The 15,424-nt window shown below is 31.2% G+C and overlaps 1 non-coding gene across 1 annotated transcript; it reads right to left on the bottom strand.

The window, feature by feature from the left end:
- Window positions 1–1,431: 1,431 nt before the first annotated feature.
- LOC112493259 (small nucleolar RNA R71) lies at window positions 1,432–1,538 on the bottom strand. The gene has a single exon (XR_003057687.2). It is a non-coding gene; the product is annotated as a small nucleolar RNA R71 (small nucleolar RNA).
- Between the last annotated feature and the right edge of the window lie 13,886 nt (window positions 1,539–15,424).

The following is a 15,424-nucleotide window of genomic DNA, read 5'->3' as shown; positions in this document are numbered from 1 at the left end:
AGTTTATTTAATTTTCAATTGTCAACTTAATTGTAGTTCAAATATTACTAAAACTTAATTATCTTTGATATTTAATTCTTAATCCCTTGGGTATGACAACTTTATTTTTCCACTTGCGAGTTGATTTTACACATCAAGTTTTTAGCGCCGTTGTTGGGGATTAAGGCTATAATATTAATTTGGATTGGGTTTAGTAGTATTTTGATAATTTTTTATTCTTATTTTAAATTTTTTTAGTTATTTCTTAATTTTTGTTTTTGTATTGCATGCTAGGGTTTTGATTCTTTGCTTGTTTGGCCAACTTACTTTGAATTTTAATACTCATTTTGTGGTACGTGAAACCAAAATTGTGTTTTTAATTTATTGGTATCTAGGTTACAAGTTTAGCTTACTTAGGGGTTTTGTTTTTATCTTTATTTTTATTTTTTTATTTGTTTGGTTGACTAAGTTTAGGTTTGGCTTACTTTTAGTTGAAATTTCAGTTTTGCATAATTGTTTACTTTGATAGGATATCTGCACACAAAGGTTTAATTTTGAATTTTTTTCTTCTTGTTTGGTTCATTATTTCCTAGCGTTGTTTTTACTTATCTTTTAGTTAGTGTTAGTTTGTTATTCTTTATTACTAATTGATTTTACTTGTTAGATTAATTAGCAACATTAGAATTCCAATTTTTATTTTCTTGTTTAATTTTCTAATTTCCTTTCTAATTTATTTTCCTTGTTCTTTTTTTAGGAATTAGGTGCTGTTTATGAATCATAGTGATTCATAATTACTCTTAAATACCGATATTGGCGTACTCAAAAGAACTTTGAGGAAACAAAAGAGAGAGGAAAAGAAAGCTCATTCAAGCATTTAAAGTTGAGTTTCTCCAATTGGTGATCAAGAGTTCAAGAAGGAAGTTGAATTGGCAAATGAACTAGCAACTAGAAAACAAGTCATAAGGGGTACTTGGGTACATATAGACCAAGGAACTCAAGAATGTGCATGGCCAACCAAAGAGAAGATGATTTGCCCATATGCAAGTATGCCGCTCATAAGAAAGTTGGTTATTTATCTTGCATAAGGAGACCACCCATTGAAGCAAACAATTTTAAAATTGAAGCATCTACTACTTCTTTGCTTAATAATGTTCAATTTAGTGGTTTTCCTCATGAAGATCCTAACCTGCATATTTCTACTTTTCTTCAATTGTGTGATATGTCTAAACAAAATGGTGTTTCTGATTATGCTTTTTGATTAAGACTTTTTCCTTGGTCTCTTAGAGGTTGGATTCTTTACCTATAGGTACTATCACTACATCGGATAGTAGTGAATTCTGATGATGTCTAAACAAGGTATGGTTGAATTCTTTACCTACAGGTACTATCACTACATGGGATGCCATGGAGGCAAAATTCATAAACAATTTTTTTCCTCCGTCCAAGATCGCCAAGTTGAAAAGTGATATAAATAATTTTTGTCAATGAGACCAAGAGACTTTGTATGATGCATGGGAGCGGTTTAAGGAACCATTAAGAAGATGCCCACACCATGGATTTCCACCATGGATGCAGATATAAATTTTCTATAATGGTTTAGATTATGGTAACAAACAATTGGTAGATGCAGCTGCAGAAGGTTCATTAATGAAGAAAAGGCCATTTGAAGCATTTGAATTAATTAACTAGATGCCCCATAATAAATACCACTATCCAAGTGAGAGGAAACTAACCGGAAGAAGTCAAGGAAAGGTCGTGGAAGAAGTTGATATTAACAACTTAGGAGCTCAATGTGCAAACCAATTCATGAAGACCTTGAACATTCAATTTGGTCAAATAGGAGTGAATTCTATCCAATCTACTAATAATTTTTTATTTTGTGATTTATGTGGTGCTTATGATCATAATAGTGTGGATTGCAAATTGGAAATCCCTTTGCTTCTGATGATGTTAATTTTGTAGGGAACTTTCAAAAGCAACAAAAAAATCCATATTCAAACACATATAATCAAGGATGAAGGAACCACCCAAATTTTTCATGGTCTAACAACAACTAGTAAGGATTTAATCAAGGACAAGTCAAAGGGTTTCAAAGACAACAATTCCAATCTCAATTCTACCAAAAGCCACCACTTGCACATCAAAATCAAAATCAAAATTCTTTTCAAGGTCAAACTCAAATTTCTTTGCTTGAACAATCCTTGACAAAGTTATCTAATACTACTAAATCTTTCATGCAGAGGACTAAGCAACAATTGACAATCCATATTCAAATGTTCAACAACCAAATGGATGCAATCAAAGGCTTTGAGAATAAATAGGTCAATTAGCAACTCAATTCCAAAGAAGTCAAGGAACTTTGCCAAGCCAAACGGAGAAGAGCCCAAAGGAGCAAGTTCATGCCATTAAATTAAGAAGTGGAAAGTCATTACATTAAAAAGTGGAAAGCAAGTAGCAGGGCCTAAAGAACGTGACGAAGGATGGTGATTCTTGATGATGAAGATGAGGATAGCCCTATTGACTCAACATCACACTTGGCCACACATGACAACTCAAAATCAAATGTGGAGCATAATGAGGCCGATAGAAGAAAAGATGAACGTTCAAGTGATTCCATGAAGTATCCACCAATAAAGTACATTCCACCACATGAAAGTTGAACCAGCACCTTACCTAAGCAAACCTATTGACAAGCATGACAAAGATGAGGAGAAGAATCAAACCTACAAGAAGACCCCACCTCCACCTTTTCCATATAGGTTTAGGAATGCCAAGTTAGATAATCAATTTAAAAAGTTTCTTGATTTATTTAAGCAATTGCATGTAAATATCCCATTCATAGATGCCTTAGAATAAATGCCTTCCTATGTTAAGTTTTTAAAAGAGGAGGTGGGAGAATTATGATTTAGTAGCTTTGAGTGAGTAGAGTAGTTCTAGGTTACACCATAGGTTTCCACCCAAGTTAAAGGATACGGGAAACTTTGATATCCCGTGTAGCATTGGACATTATAATTTTATGGCTCTTTATGATTTAGGTGCTAGTATTAATTTGATGCCATATAGCATTTATAGGAAGCTTGGAGTGGGAGATGTGAAACCTACCACTCTTCAAATGGTGGATCGAAACATCAAAAAGACAAGGGGAATATTGGAAGATGTACTTATAAAAGTAAACAAGGTCATATTCCCTGCGGACTTTGTGATACTTGATATGGAGGAAGATGACAACATTCCAATCATTCTTAGAAGACCATTTCTACCAACCGAGCATGCCCTCATTAATGTACAACAAAGGCAAAGTAACCCTTAGAGTACTCAATGAGAAGGTAAGTTTTCAAATCCCTAATGTTGTTAAATTTCCTAATCTTGGTGAAATTTCTTCTTGTTATCTTATTGATGCATGTGATGAATTGGTAAATGATATGGAAAAGGAAAGTAATTTACATCGCTTAGGATTGAGTGAGTTATTTGGACCATGTGAAGAAGAGGAAAAACAAGTGTGTAACATCATAGATATAGCCACCCACTGTGAGGTAGATTATGTTGGAAAGTTTGAGGATTTAGGTGAGAGTGGACCTAGAAAGGTACCAAGTGTGGAGCAACCACCTATAATTGATTTGAAGCCACTACCTAGTCATTTAAAATATGCTTTTCTAGGACTTAATAATATCTTTCTAGTAATAATTTCATCCACCCTGAGTGAGGACCAAAAAGCCAAACTTCTAGAGGTCTTAAGGGAACATAAAACTGCATTAGGTTGGACTATAACTGATATTAAAGGTATTAACCCCTCTATTTGTATGCACAAAATACTTATGGAGGAAGACCGTAAACCGACTATAGAACACCAAAAAAGGCTTAATCCTAATCTTAAGGGAGTGGTTCGTGGTGAGATTTGAAAACTTTTAGATGTCAGGATTATCTATCCTATTTTGTATAGTAATTAGATAAATCCTATTCAAGTAGTTCCTAAGAAATGTGGGATGATTGTGCAAGAGAATGATAAGAGTGAGCTTATTCCCATTAGGTTAGTTACCGGTGGAGAGTATGTATGGATTACAGGAAGCTTAATAAGGCAACTAGACAAGACCACTTTCCTTTGCCATTCATTGATCAAATATTAGAAAGGTTAGCTGGTAAAGAATATTATTGTTTTCTAGATGGTTATAGTGATTACAATTAAATAGCTATTGCCCCCGATGATCAAGAAAAGACTACCTTTACTTGCCCTTATGGAACTTTTACCTATAGAAGGATGTGTTTTGGTTTATGCAATGCGCCTGTGACTTTTCAAAGGTGTATGTTGTCCATCTTTTTGGATATGGTAGAAGATATCATTGAAATTTATAGATGATTTTAGTGTATTTGGTGATTCTTTTACTTCTTGCCTGAAAAATTTATCTAGGGTTCTTCTAAGGTGTAAAGAAACAAACCTTGTACTTAATTGGGAAAAATGTCACTTTATGGTTCAAGAGGGCATAGTTTTAGGTCATAAAGTTTCTAAAAGGGGAATTGACATAGATAAAGCTAAAATAGAAGCTATAGAGAAATTGCCTCCATTGACTTCAATAAAAGGTATTAGGAGTTTTCTTAGGCATACAGGCTTTTATAGGAGATTTATTAAGGATTTTTCCAAGATAACCTCTTTGTAACTTGTTGAATAAAGATGTTCCCTTTGTTTTTTTATGATGAATGCATGCATGCTTTTGATCTTTTGAAAGAAAAAATAATATGTGCTCCCATTCTGTGTGTTCCAACATGAAATTTACCTTTTGAAATTATGTGTGATGCTAGTGATTATGCTATAGGGGTTGTTTTGGGACAACGGAAAGATAAAAATTGCATGTTATTTATTATGCTTCTAGAACTTTAAATGATGCTCAACTTAATTATGCTACTACTGAGAAAGAGATGATTGCCATTGTCTTTGCTTTTAATAAGTTCAGAGCATATTTGTTAGGTTCTAAAACCATTGTCTATACCGATCATAGTGTAATTAAGTACCTCATGAGTAAGAAATAGTCTAAACCTAGGTTAATTAGATGGGTTTTTTTACTTCAAGAGTTTGATTTAGAAATTTTGGATAAAAAAAGGAGTAGAAAACCTAGTAGCTGATCACTTGTCTAGGTTGGAATTGCATGAGGAAAAAGAAGAAAGAGACATAGAAGAGTGTTTTCCTGATGAGAAAGTGTTTAGGGTTAATGGTGTGTTTAATGTACCTTGGTATGCTGAGATTGTTAATTATTTGGTTACTAATGTTATGCCACTTAGTTTGGAAAAACAATATGAAAAGCATAAGTTTCTTAAAGAAATTAGGTATTATTTTTGGAATGTCCCTTATCTTTTTAAGAAGTGTACAGATGGTTTAATTAGAAGGTGTGTTCCTAGAGAAAAAACTATGTCCATTATTTAGAATTGTCATTCTAGTGAGTATGGGGGGCATTTGGGGACTAGAAAAACCATAACAAAAATTTTGAATTCTGGATTTTATTGGCTCTCTATGTTTAAAGATACTAATATTTATATGTAAGGGTGTGATAGGTGCCAAAGAATTGGAAACATATTAAGGAAGAATGAGATGCCTTTGAAGAATATCCTTGAGGTAGAATTGTTTGATGTTTGGGGTATTGATTTCATGGATCCTTTTCCTTCTTCTTGTGGTAATAAATATATTTTAGTTTCTATGAATTATGTTTCTAAATGGGTTGAAGCTAGTGCAGTACCTACTAATGATGCACGGGTTGTAGTGAACTTTTATAAACAAAATACATTTTGACTAGATTTGGTACACCCCAAGCAATCATTAGTGATGGTGGCACTCATTTTTGTAACAAACAATTTGAACCTCTTCTTGCTAAATATGGTGTCAAACATAAAATTGCTACTCCTTACTACCCACAAACTAGTGGACAAGTAGAAATTTCAAACAGGGAAATAAAGAGGATTTTGGAGAAGACAGTCAATGCTTTAAGAAAGGATTGGAGCTTAAAGCTAGATGATGCACTTTAGGCATACTAGACTGCCTATTACACCCCCATTGGTACTTCTCCCTATAAATTGGTTTTTGGTAAGGAATGTTATCTTCCTATGGAATTGGAGCATAAAGCATACTGGGCAACCAAGTTTCTCAATTTTGATCAAGAGGCTGCGGGTAAGAATAGGCTTTTGCAATTGGATGAACTTGAACAATTTAGGATGGATTCTTTTGAGAATGCAAAGATTTATAAAGAAAAGACAAAGAGATGGCATGACAAGGTGATTAAAAAGAGAAACTTTCATGTTGGACAAAAGGTACTTCTTTATAACTCTAGACTTAAATTATGTCCAGGTAAATTAAGATCAAGGTGGAGTGGACCATATGAGATTGTGCAAAGTTTTCCAAGTTGAGCAATTAAAATCACCAAACCAAGACATGAAAGTTTTAAGGTGAATGGGTAGCGGTTGAAGCCATATTATGAAGGTGGAGTGCTTCAGACTAGCCTCTACTTGGATGATCCCAATTAAATTAAAAAGAGAAGTTGAGCTAATGACTTTAAATAAGCGCTCTTGCGTGGCAACCCAAGATTCTTACTTTATCTTTCTTTTTGTTTTAGTTGTTTTTAGCTGTTTTCTTATTTTAAGATGTTTTGATGTGTTTATTTGAGTTCTTGCAAGGTTTTAAGATGTTTAGGTACAAAAGAGCAAAATATGAATGTTATGAATTTCAAATCTAAAGCTAGGTTTTTGGAGTACAACTACCTTGAATGTGCTTTTGCACGCATCAACTTGCATGGGCACATGCCCATTTCTTTGGTCACATGGTGCGTAGGGAAAACGCATCATGTAAGTTTTTCCCAAGTTTTGACAATAGAAGCGGCATTCCACATCTTCAGAAGGGAGTATACTTTACATTTTATTTACTTTTGCTTTATTTTATGTTTTTCATAATGAGGACATTGCTCATTTTAAGTTTTGAGGTGAAAAGCATGCTTTGCATCTTTTAAATCTTGTCTTTTAAGTGTTTTTATTAGTTTTCATGCATGTTAGTTTTAGTTTTTATCTTCCTCCATAAAATTTTTTGAAAGATCCAAAAAAATTTTCACTTTTAGTGTGTGCTTGTTTTATATGGCTGATTTTTATTATTGAAAAAAAGAAAAACTTTTGTGGTGTTTTCTTAAGTACTTTACTGAGCCGATGACAAGACTATGATTGAAAATAAATTGATTTTTAGATAGTGGATTTGTTTTTTTGTATGCTTAAATGGTTGAACATTCACATATTGTTACCTTCAATAAATTTTGAGCACATAATCAATAATGCATAATTTATATTTTGTTTTGAAGAAGGTTTGCATGAATTAGAGTATTTTATTATTAATTGAACTCTAGAACTGCTTGATTATTTCTTGAGGCAAAATCCTAGGTAAATTATTACTAAGAACATGATTTAGGCTATCTTTGTTTAAGTTTGAGCCTTTCAAGCCTACCTAAAATATTATTTTCCACTAGTACTTTATTTGAGCCTTTAGGATGCATAAAGATGTATTAGAGCATTTTCTTTATTAAACCATGTTTACTTACCATTTATGAGCCTTAAATTTCTTTTTTCTACCTTGAGCATACTATAAAGAGAGCTTTAATTGAACTGATATGAATATATGCTTGTGAGTTTGTTGGAGAGTTGAAGAAAAAGGAAAAAGTGAAGTTTAGAGGTTATGTATCTGGTGAATTTTGCTTTAGTATGTATTTTTGTGTAAATTGCAGGTTTAAATGTGTAATAAGAAGAGAAATAAGTGTGGGGGTTTAGTGAAAAAGAAAAAAAATAGAAAATAGAAAAGCAAAACAATTGTGTTAAAAAATATGTGTGATGTAAAAAAAAAAAAATACAATGAAAAGGAGAAATAGGAGATTTTTGTTAGCCTATATTCAAAGTTATGTTAAAAGAAGAAGAAAAAAATCTAAGAAAGAAAGAAATTTTACAAATCATTTATTCATTGATATTTAACTTTATCTTTCTTCCTTTGATTTATTATATCCTCTCCTTTTCTTTCTTTTAACCATACCCTTTAACCTTAACAATAGAAGCCATAAAGTCCTAATAATTCAAAGTGGTGTATTAGCCTACATTAGTGGAGAGTGATAATTAATTTAAGCATATAGTAGTTCATACTTTATTATCAATCTCTAATTCTTGTAAATTTATTCAAATACTTGAGTGGATAAATTGATTTCCACAGACATACATTGGAAGTATCATATATGGTGGATGGAAGATAAGGTATTGAGTTTCATAATTACTTTGAAACCATTTGAAAATTGATATATTATACAATCTTTGAGGCATCTTATTAAAATATTTTATATTCAAAATTACTTTTTCTTATTCTTTTTTCTTTACTAGGGACTAGCAATCTTAAGTTTACGAATAATTGTTAAGCCTAAAATATTGATGATTTTATGTCACATTTACAACTTAATATTTGTTAGTTTGTGTTAATTTGTTATGAAAAAATACTTAATTATCTTTTTTTTTTATCTAGGTGAAGTAGAAAGAATTTTAAGAAAACAACCATAAAAATGGATTCATTGGGTCAAATTATGGTGTGAAGTAAGAATAGAGCTCAAACGAACCAAACATTAAAAAGATTCCCAAAAGATAGCTTGAAGATTCCATAAAGATTCTATTAAGAATTTCATAGTGGAAGTGGATGTCATATGAATCCTTACAATCTGATGATTTCAAATATCATATTAGTTTTCGATTTCAAGGTGCAAGTAAAAAGATATCATCATTTAAAGTTTGGAATTTATAAGAAAAAATATTCTATTTAAATCTCCACCATCGATTAAGAGAGGGAATCAAGGCAATCCAAGGGTAAAGATTAGGACAAGTGGTGATAATTGGTTAATTTATCATTAATGAGGCACATGTCATGTCACATGCTTCATTAAGGGTAAATTAAACTAATTAACTATTTTTTTAAAAGGAATTAGAGAAAAAGAAAGTAATGGAGAGCAAATAACATCAAGTTTCCTTTTTACACATTAAATTCATCCAACTCTTTTGATGGCTTAAAAAATGTATCTTCTAAGACTCCCACATTAAAAATAAAGAGAGAAAAAAATTCCCAAGGTCCTATATATATAGCCACCACTTCAATGAAGGAATATATAGAAGTTTAGAGAGTTATTTAAGAGCTTTTAGAAGGCCTGAATAGAAACAAACTAAATTTTGGGAGTTTTGTAAGTTCTCTTAAGTATTTTAGGTTTTAAAGTTTTAGAGTTTTAGAAGATCAATTTGAGAGCTTAGAAGAGGCATGGAGACCTGGGCTTACTTGGAGAAGAAGGCTACGACGTGGAGAGCTCTTGGAGAAAGATTTCTTTAATGATTTTTATTCTCTTCTCTTTTCTCTTTAATTGTGAACCTTTTTTTTTTCTTTATAATTATGGATGTTGAAATTATTTTTGTCATGAACTAATTTCGTAGCTAGGGCTATGATGTAGCCCTAGCTATGAAGGTTTTAATTACTTTGATATATGTTGAATTCTATTTAATTAGTAATATCTTTTGTTAATAAATCATTGGTTGTTTGCTTAATCTACGCTTTCCTAGGCTGGAAGGAATGAATGATTCTAATAATATTTGACCTTGAAAAAATATAATATTATAGATCTACAATAATTTACATGAATGCATAATTGATTGGAAAATAGTTATATTTCATGCCAAATTATTTGCTTAATCTATGCTTAACAAATTTGCATGATTTAATTTATAGGCCGGAATGAATAAATTAGGTTATGTGAATATTACCAATTGTGAGTGGAAACTATGTTTGTTTAATTTTGTAATTAAATGGGGTTAACAAAATTACTGGTTAATTAAATTGGAATAGTTAGTAGCGAAATTAAATGCCCTAGTATTCATAATTATTAAATTAACTCTCTTACTTCAAATTAATCTAATTTTAATTGATTGCTTTTGTTTAATTTAGCTTACTTAATTTTCAATTTCCATCTTAATTGCTAGTTCAAATATTACTAAAACCTAATTATCTTTAGTACTTAATTCTTAATTCCTTAGGTACGACAACCCTATTAATATTGAATGCTTAGATTTAGCTAAGCTTACCTTTGTCCTCAAACAATAAAAGTGGACAAAAAATATGGGAGCCTTAATTTAATTGGATTAAAAGCATATAAAGTGTAAATCAAGTTACTTTTCTTTTTTCGTTTTGTTCTTTCTAGGTCTGCTTTTTTTTTTTTTTTTTTTGGCTTTAAATTTTTGTTCAACCATGAATTATGATTTGGAATCTAATTATTGTCCTATGATAGAAAATGTAGGATAGTGTAATATTAAATATAATTCATTTTACTATAGGTGATATTATGGATCATCTTATTTTGTTGTTTGTTTACATGGTATTTGAAACAGAATTATATTTTTTTATTTCTTTTATTGAATGTGTTAGAGTACGAAAACCATATTTAATTATAATTTTTGTAGAATGTGTATGTTTTAGATGGATACTATACTCGTTCAACGTCTAAGACTCCACTTCAATCCACCAATGCTTCTTCTACTCTAACCACCTTATCTCATTTAGGTTTACCACCACATCCTCCATTAAGGCACCAACAAATAGGGGATCTAATGTGCCACCACCAAATCCTCTACCTAGTGTGCCACATCCAAATCCTCCACCTAGTATATCCATCAACAATGCTTAAAAATGAATCTAAAATGCCACAACTTTTTCATACCACCTCCAAGAAAACAAAAGAGAAAAACCTCAGATTGTTTTGGAAGTTTGGGATCACTTTACTATAATTGAAGGATTTGATTCTAAAAAGTATAAAGCTCCTTACAACTATTGTTATAGAGATTATGCATGTGATACCAAAAGAAACAGAACTAGTATCATGAAAGGTCACTTGCATTCATGTATAAAATACCCTTACAGTTTGGAAGATCGTAACCAAAAGTTATTACTTTTAGAAGTATAAAGGAAGGTAAATGTACCGATCTTCAAGTCAAGGAATTCAATGAAGAAGCTTGTAGAGCCACTTGTACTTGGATGAAAATTAAAGAAGAGTTGCCATTTATTTTTGTGTGAAGATAGGGATTTAGAGATTTTTGTGCTGAGGCTTGTCCAACGTTGATCCACCATCTTGAACAACCATTGCTAGAGATGTGTGTCAACTTTGTTTGGGTGGAAAAAAGAAACTTAGGGTTATTTTATGACCAATAAGGTCATGGTTAGCCTTAACACGGATGCTCTAACCTCAATTCAAAATATTAATTACATGGTGCTCACTACTCATTTTGTTGATAATAATTGGAAATTACAAGAAAAGGATTTTAAATTTTGATCAAATTGCTAACTATAAGGGTGAAACAATTGGAAAAGTTAATTGAGAGTTGCTTGATTGAATGGATAATTGAGAGGTTTTTTACCATCATCATGGATAATGCTAAAACAAATGATGTTATGGTCCTATATTTAAAAAGGAGGTTGAAGAGCTGGAAGAATAGTTGTGTCTTTGAGCGTGAGTTTATTCACATGAGGTGTTTTGCTCATATTACTAAATTGATAGTGAATGAGGGATTGAATGAATGAGCACAACTCCTCAATTGACCTCATTCGTAATGCCATGAAACATGTGAGATCCTCTCCCTCTGGATTACAAAAGCTCAAAGCTTGTGCTGAGAAGGCGAAGATTAAGTCTAAAGGACTTTTATCTTTAAATGTACCAACTAGGTGGAATTCCACTTATTTGATGTTAGAAGTCTGTTGTAAGTTTGAAAAGGCTTTTGACAAAATGGAGGAGGAAGATAAGCAATATTTCTCTTACTTTGAAAGTGGTACACCTCAAGTATTGGATTGGGAGAAAACTCGTGTATTTATTAGATTTTTTAAAGACTTTTTATATGTTACACTCATATTTATTCCTCTTTAAAGTAAATTCTATTTTTTCCTTTAGTGAATTGTCAAAGATTGAGGAGTTATTATTAGAATGGATAGTGGACAAAGATGTTTTTGTAAGTAATATAGCGACTAGCATGAAGATAAAACTTGATAAGTATTGGGTGTCCATTAGAAAGATTAATAAATTGTTATTTGTTGCCCATGTTCTTGACCCCAATTCAAACTTATAGTTTCATTGAAGTTGATATTAATAGGTTGTATCCTCAAAAAGTTTGTAATGAAATTTCGCAAGGTATAAAGGATGCTTTAAATAGGCTGTTTGAATTTTATATTACTTTGACAACTCTTCCTAGCACTTAATCATCAAAGAATGTCCAACCAACAAATGTGGAAAATATTTCCACTTCTACTTCTAGTGGTCATCATGAAAGAAAAATGTATAAGGGAAGAGTTTAGGAGGATGAAGATGGCTAGTGGTTTCCATATGAAAAATGAGTTTAATAGGTATTTAAATATGCTGGATGAAGATGGGGACACTGCGATATTTGATGTGTTAGAGTGGTGGAAGGTGAATTCCTCCAAATAGAAGGTTTTATCCTTATTGGCTCAGGATGCATTTGCTATTCCATTGTCTACATTGCTTCAGAATTCGCTTTTAGTACCAAAGTGCATATTTTGGATCCATATAGAAGCTCATTAACTCCAAAAATTGTGGAGGCATTAATATGTTGCCAGAATTTAGTTAGATCAATCCTTCTCCCATTGGACATCAAAATTTATGATGATTGCTTGGAATTGTACCAAGATGTTGAAAAAGATACTTCTGCAATTGGTTTATAACTTTTTGTATCAAATACTTAGTTGCATTTCCTTTTAATAATTGTAGAGTGATTTTAATATTTTAGCATTTATGTTTCTTAATTTTATTTTATATTCAAGCATTACTTTGGAGACCAATATTGGAGTTTGATTAAGCTACTTAAAGGTAAGAAAACCGTTATTTACTTATTGATTTGAAAGCTACTTTTAATGTACAATACTTACATGTATCATTTTTTAGCTTGCTCGGAATGATGGAGGTAAAAAGCTTGCAGTTGTGTTTTGGATGGCCAAAAAGAATGAAGCTTCAAATGTCAAGCCTAACTAAATGATTTAGTTTTTATTTTGGATAAGAAATGATTTAGTTGTCATGTAAATTTGGTATGGACATGCATTTACTAACTTTATGGATCTTTGGTATGGATTAGCATCAAATATTAGTTAATTTTGTTTTTATTTTGATTTTGGACATGTAATCTAATTTGGCTTGAGCATTGAACTTGGAAATGTAAACATGGCTATCATAATTTCATGTGTTTTGTAGTGCTTCTTAGATGACTTTATAAATTATGATTTCAATAGTTATTAGTCATTATTTTTACTTGTTGTTCTTGGTTTTAATATATGTTATCAATTTTGATTCTTATTGTTCTTATTTAGAGGATGAACCATAGCTTCAACCTATACATCATTATGTTGTATCTTTCATTATTTCTCAATTCAATGGATTTTATTGTTAAAAGAAAGTCATTGTTCTTACTTTATTCCACTAATTATTAGTTATTATTTTTAGTGCAATTTTACCAAAATTAAGTACCAAAAAAGCTATCAATTTGGTCCAATATAAATTGTAATAATGGTGCAAAATAAGTTGCAAATAAGGCCCAAAACATGTTTGTTTTGTTTTTTTTTTCTTTTCATAAAGTTGTAGAAAAAAGCCCAAATTTAAATCCCAATTCATTATCTAGCCTAAACAAAAAACCAACGGCCAACAAACTTAACTGATCGATCAGTTCAACAACCGACCGTGACCAATTTTCATCCAATTCAAAAAAAGCAACAAAAACTTACCAAAACCGATTGATGCCTACCTCTAATTCTTCAATCCAAGATATCAATAAAATATAGCTTCAAATACTCTAGGTTTGGAAAATACAACATAGATAGGTTGACTTCAAGTGAATGTTGATGTTGAACCTTTGATCCTACTGCAATGAAATTTAATAAAGACATTTTCTTATTTTGTCAAGAATGCTCTCCAAAAAAAAGCACTCAAAAATTCTACCGGTAGCTCAAGTTATGATCAAAATAGTGACACTTGAAAAAAAAAAATCAGCATCTCCGATATAATAAAATATAACAAATTCAAAAATCAAAATAGATCTCCAAGCTTCTAAAAATCATGTCTGAAATAGATAATCAGCAATTTGGCTTCATTAAAAACTCCATAAAATGTATCTCTTCATATTTCTTCTAAAAAGAATCTAAAAGAGTGTCAAAATTTCATCTTTTAATCTTTTTACCTAAAAATAAGAAAATTGTAAAACCAATATGAATGTCAAAATTTCATCTTTTAACCTTTTTACCTAAAAATAAGAAAATAGTAAAATCAATATAAATTCAATCCAATCAAGTACAATTCAGTAAGAAAATAGCAAATAATAGGCATAAATAATTGCATATTGCTTCCAATAAGAATTTTAGGGATCAGTAGAATGTTCATTTCAAAGCAAAGCCAAGCAAACTTACATTTATGAGTCGTTGCCATGGTCTTATCAATTTTTCAAAGTTCTCCCTAGAAAATCACCAATTTTAACAGAATGTTAACATCATAATGTTTAAATGGGAGATAAGGAAGTCTTGCCTAAAGAACCATTCTTTTGTTTTTGTATTTGAAGGGATCAAATTCCATCTTCTAGCATCGGATTTAGAAATAATGGCTAGCAATATTCTAAGGACCACCAATATTCCAAGGACCTTCAAATAAAATCCTAGCCCAATCCTCCCACGAAGGTAAAATCACCAAAATAATATCCATTTCCAACATTAATAAATTTTAGATCTCCCTAAACCCTACACCAAGCTTGTAGACACTGAACCAAAAAGTTGTAAGGCAAGATCTTCCAAATCACCTTCATAATCAAAGTTCTCTTCCATGGCTTTCTCAGCTTCTTCCTATCCTGCTTTAGAATTTCGGGAATTAGAATTCCCAATTATGAAGAAACATCAAGATTTTCCATCTCAAAGTCTTCTGAATTCACATCATCATCACTTCAAAAACTCTCCAAGCTTTCCTTAGCCTTCTTAGAACTTTGCATGAGCACATCATAGAAATTTGACACACCAAACTTCACATCAGCTTGACTAGAAAGTAAGAACCCCATCGAACCCAATTCAAAATCACCATCTTCATTGCCCATGGAATCATATTCTATGATCAAAGAATCAAAAAAAATCCTAACAAATATTTTGAGAAACGAGAGAAGATTTGAGTCTACACACACGAAATGACAAGTTTATAAATGAAGTATGCATGTATATAATATGATATTTAAATGAAAATAAGGGATGACAAATATATGAAATTTAAAATATATAAAAATTACATATTTTATATGGGACAAAAAAATTATAACAAATACTAATGTAATTATAATTTAATCTACCGAAAACTTAAATAAGCAAATAAAAAGAAAACATTTTTTTTATACATCTACA

Source organism: Ziziphus jujuba, chromosome 12, assembly GCF_031755915.1.
Source record: "Ziziphus jujuba cultivar Dongzao chromosome 12, ASM3175591v1".
Lineage (NCBI taxonomy): Eukaryota > Viridiplantae > Streptophyta > Magnoliopsida > Rosales > Rhamnaceae > Ziziphus > Ziziphus jujuba.
This window is presented reverse-complemented; position numbering and strand designations above follow the sequence as displayed.